Source organism: Corvus brachyrhynchos, unplaced genomic scaffold (genome assembly GCF_000691975.1).
Source record: "Corvus brachyrhynchos isolate BGI_N302 unplaced genomic scaffold, ASM69197v1 scaffold262, whole genome shotgun sequence".
Lineage (NCBI taxonomy): Eukaryota > Metazoa > Chordata > Aves > Passeriformes > Corvidae > Corvus > Corvus brachyrhynchos.
The window spans coordinates 3,249,751-3,253,775 of NW_008236626.1; the positions used below are offsets into that span (position 1 = coordinate 3,249,751).

The 4,025-nt window shown below is 58.4% G+C and overlaps 1 protein-coding gene across 2 annotated transcripts in view; it reads left to right on the forward strand.

Annotated features, from left to right (window-relative positions):
• The window catches only part of CXXC5 (CXXC finger protein 5), a 7,317-nt gene extending 6,694 nt beyond the window's left edge, over nucleotides 1–623 (forward strand). For both annotated transcript variants that reach the window (XM_017726557.1, XM_008644221.2), the window contains exon 2: nucleotides 1–623. This exon is cut by the window's left edge. The gene's annotated coding sequence lies outside the window, so the exon portion shown is untranslated.
• Nucleotides 624–4,025: the final 3,402 nt, after the last annotated feature.

Here is a 4,025-nt window from a genome sequence, read left to right on the forward strand (position 1 = left end):
AGGGAATGTAAATGTACAGTAACCTTTTAAAATCTAGTTACTAATAAGCACTACTGTAATTTAGCACAGTTGTTTAATTGCACCCTCATTTATACTTTTTATTTGATTCTTTCCCATCATACAATAGAGTGGATAGTTTCTAGAATGCCTCAACTTCATGTTTATAAATGAGAATATGTTTAAAGCGATGTAGTATCCCTTCTCCTCGCCATTCACCTCTGGAAGTTTAACCCACAAGAGGGTCGGTATAAAAGGTGGAAGAAAACAATTGCTACACAACTGGCGGAATTCAAAAAAAGGAAAAAAAAGAGTAAAAAAAAGGCAAAAAAAAAGTCGTTGTTAGTTTATTAATATAGAACAAGAAACGCTGCGTACAGAAAATCCTCCTAATTGCAACGGTTTACTCCTAGAAGTAACTTTTGTAAACTTACAGAAGTTAAAATCAAAATAAAACAAATATTGCAGGACCTGTGCTGAAGCAGTTACGCAAAGTGATATTTCTCTTCTGTTCACCCCCCGTCTCTCCAGCTCTCTCTCCATCATTAAATTGAAATGCTGTTTGTAATGTTTTAGCGATCCAGGCTGTTTTTGTGAATAAAATGAATGCATGTTTTGTGTCATGATTTCCAGCTTGGTTATTTCTCTCCCACCCCTTTGTCCACCCCTCTAGGCCCCCCAGCAGCAGTGGCGGCCCACGTGCCGTGGTCCTGCCGGCTGTGGGGGATCTCGCCAGTGACGATGCCGGAGCGTGGTGGGACGTGTGATGAGCTGAGCTGGAGTCGCCCTGGCTGCTAAATCCCCATGGTTAATCCTGGCATTGACTGGGCTGAGCCAGCCTCGGCTCCTCCCGGGGATATTTCCCGGCTTGACCTGCCTGGAGTTTTACCCAGCAGTGCCAACACCATTTGTTTTGGTGACATAATATTAATGTGCCACGGAGAACTGCGGTGAGGCTCGTGTTGTTGGGACAAGTCTAAAATGAGCTCCCAAAGGTGAGTGGCTTCTGGATGGCTTTCCAGCCTGGCCTCATGTTGATACTGGATCAGCAGGATGGGATGGAGGGCATGTTGGATGGGCTCAGCCATGGACAAGCCATCAGGTTGCTGCCAGTGCTTGGGGTGCTGTGCTGGGAATCATGCCAGGCACATGGGAGTTCTCCTGGAGGTTCTCCAGGTCATCCCAGCCTGGCAAGAGGTGGATCTAGCTGGACCCGGCAGTGCTGGCTCTGCCTTGCTGGGAGGAGGTAACGAGAGCCTTTGTCCCCAGCTCCAGCCAGCATTTGGGCCAGCATCTGTTGGCCAGATGTGCACCCGGAGGAGGGGGTGACGGCGGTGCGTGGGCTCTCCGTGCCCGGCAGTGACCTCCTGGGATGGAGCAGAGCGTCCTTGGGGAAAGCTGCCCCAAATGCCCTCTCCAGCAGCTTTCCCCCGGGCGCCCCTGCAGCTCCGGGTGGTTTGGAGTCCAGACCCAGGCACCCCGGTCACACCAGTGCCTGAAACCAGGGCTGTGTGTGGGAACGGCTGCAGCACATGGTGACAGTGGTGGAGCTGGGCCAGTGTGGCGAGGGACACAGCTCAAGGCCTGCAGGGACAGACAGACCCTGGTTGTGCCCCAGCAGGGCTCTGGTCCGTGGCATGCCTGGCTCTGCTCCGACCAGGCACTGGCAAGGGGCTGCTGGGAGCCGGTTCCCAATCCATGTTGCTCAAACAGCCGAAATCACTTAGCAGGAAGGTGGTGGGGGTGTGCTGGGAAAAAGGAGCCTGGCTGGTTTCTTTACAACTGTGGCTAAGGGTTGGGGCTGTGTGAAGGCACAGTCCTGGCACCCAGAGGGAGCCAACCCCTACCCCATGCTGGGAGAGTATCCTGGGGAGCAGCACACAGAGCCCCCTCCCCAGCCCTGATCCCCCTGGGGAGCTGCAAGGGGGGTGCTGCTGGGGCTGGGGACTGCTGGGAATGTTACCCTGGTCTGGCTGTGTCACCCACAACAGGGCTGGCACGGGAAATGCCATCATGGCACAGCAAAGCCCGCTGTGCCACGCACTGGCAGGGACCATGGGCGTTAGCAGGAGAGACAGGCACCGGCAGAAGAGGAGAGTGACAGCAGGCGTGTGGAGCTGCCAGGGAGGACACAGACATTAGCACGGAACAAAGAGAGCAGGGGCTTCCCCATGCGGGAAAACAGGTTTGGGAGAAAAGAATCGGATGTGGGATTCAAACCCTGCCTGTGAGTGGGATGGGGTGGTGGGGAGGCGGGATATGGGGTGCTGGGTGCCCTCCACTCCACTTCCAGCTCACCTCCGCGCGGGGCTGCATCCCTGCCTCCCAGGTGTGTGTGTGGGAGGATGGCCCTGTGCTGGCCCGGAGCCTTGCCTAACGAGCAGGACCTCAGGCATCCCCCGAGGGTGAACCCATCCGCTCCTCCACGCTCACCCTCCGTCAGGCACAGCCCCTGTGCTGGGCTGTCCCCACAGCTGCTGCTGGGGAAGTGGCACCCAGGGCTGCTGTCCCCAGGGTGCCCGCTGGCAGCCAGGTGACACAGGGCGCATGGGATGATGATAACGAGCTCGGCACGGCACTGAGGGACAACCCTGGGCGCTACCACGAGGGCTGGCCTCGAGTCTCTCTTAATTAACATCCTCATTAAACAGAGTTAGCAGAAGGGCAATCAAACCTGCCTGTGGCGCTAGGGCGTGCTGTCACAGGGGCCACAGCCGTGTCCCCATCCCTGCTTGCCCTTGGTGGCGTGGGAAGGTGCCGGCAAGCGATGTCAGGTGAGGCCAGACCCTGGTGTGGGGCTGGTCCAGCGGCGATGCCGGTGGTGTTTTCCATGTGGAGCGGCCTGGCTTGGAGAGGATGGATGCTGGGGTGAGCTGCAGTAGGAGATGGAGCATCCACAGTGGTCCCAGAGACACATCCTGTCCTGTCGCAGGGCCACCCCAGCACATCGCGGGGTGCCGGCCTCGGCCGCAGGGTGCCACCATTCCGCGTCCCCTGTGCTGGCTCTCAGCCTGGCGCGGTGGGCTGGTGGCCGCTCCGTCCCGCCGTCCCCCGGGCTGCAATTAGCAGGCTGACCCCGGGCTGACCTGCCCCCCCGGCGTGGGGATGGGGCAGGATGCAGGAAGCGCCGAACAAAATGTGCTTCAGCTGAGCCGGATGGCGGGTTCGCCGCGAGTGCCGCCGGCCAGGCGTGACCTGCCGGCCGCCAGCCTGCTCCCACTGCCAGGCTGGCCAGGACAGCGAGGGGACGGGGGCTTGGCAGGGGCGGCTGTGAGGACCTTGGTGGTGGGGTGGGAACCTCCATGAGCACCGAATCCTGGTTGCTGGGAGGGGACCCAGTTCACACTCACCGCTCCAAGGGGAGGTTGGGATGGTGGGATCTGCTCGGGTTTCCTTGGTAGGGACACATCACAGCCCAGGGGGCTGTGGGGACAAGCCAGCCCCGGTGCCAGGTGTTAGAGCCATCCAGCGTCTCCGGCATGGCTGGGCCATCGGTGGGTGCTCCCCAGCGTGTCCTGGGCTGAGCTGGGGTTTTGGCAGCCCCACAGCAGCCAGATGGGATCGATGCAGGTCTCCCAGGGGTCCCCAGGCATGGGCAGCTGTGGGGGATGCTCACTGTCACACACCTGCCTTGGCTCCGGCTGGAGCCTAGGGCTGCTGGGACAGCTCGGTTGGGACCATTAATCTAAATAAGCCTCCCAAGTTCTGCTCCCTGCAGCTGGCCAGGTGACCTTCCCTGTGTCCCATATCATGGCAGCTGTCCAGGCCGATTTCCAGCCTTGGCTGAAGTTCTTCCAAAAGGCTGTGGAGTTTTCGAATTCAAGCGAAGGATGCCTCGTCTCTTTGCGCATTCTCCACTGGGAATGAGCTCTCTGTTGGCTTCTTCCCCATGAACTTTCCATGCCGAAGTGTGGGACGGGGAGGAGGGTCCCACAAGGTCTGTGGGAGGCTGTGTTGTCTCTGCACCAGAGCAAGAATGAAAGAGGCTTTTCTCAGGGAAGAGGAACCATGGGAGATCCTTTATCCAT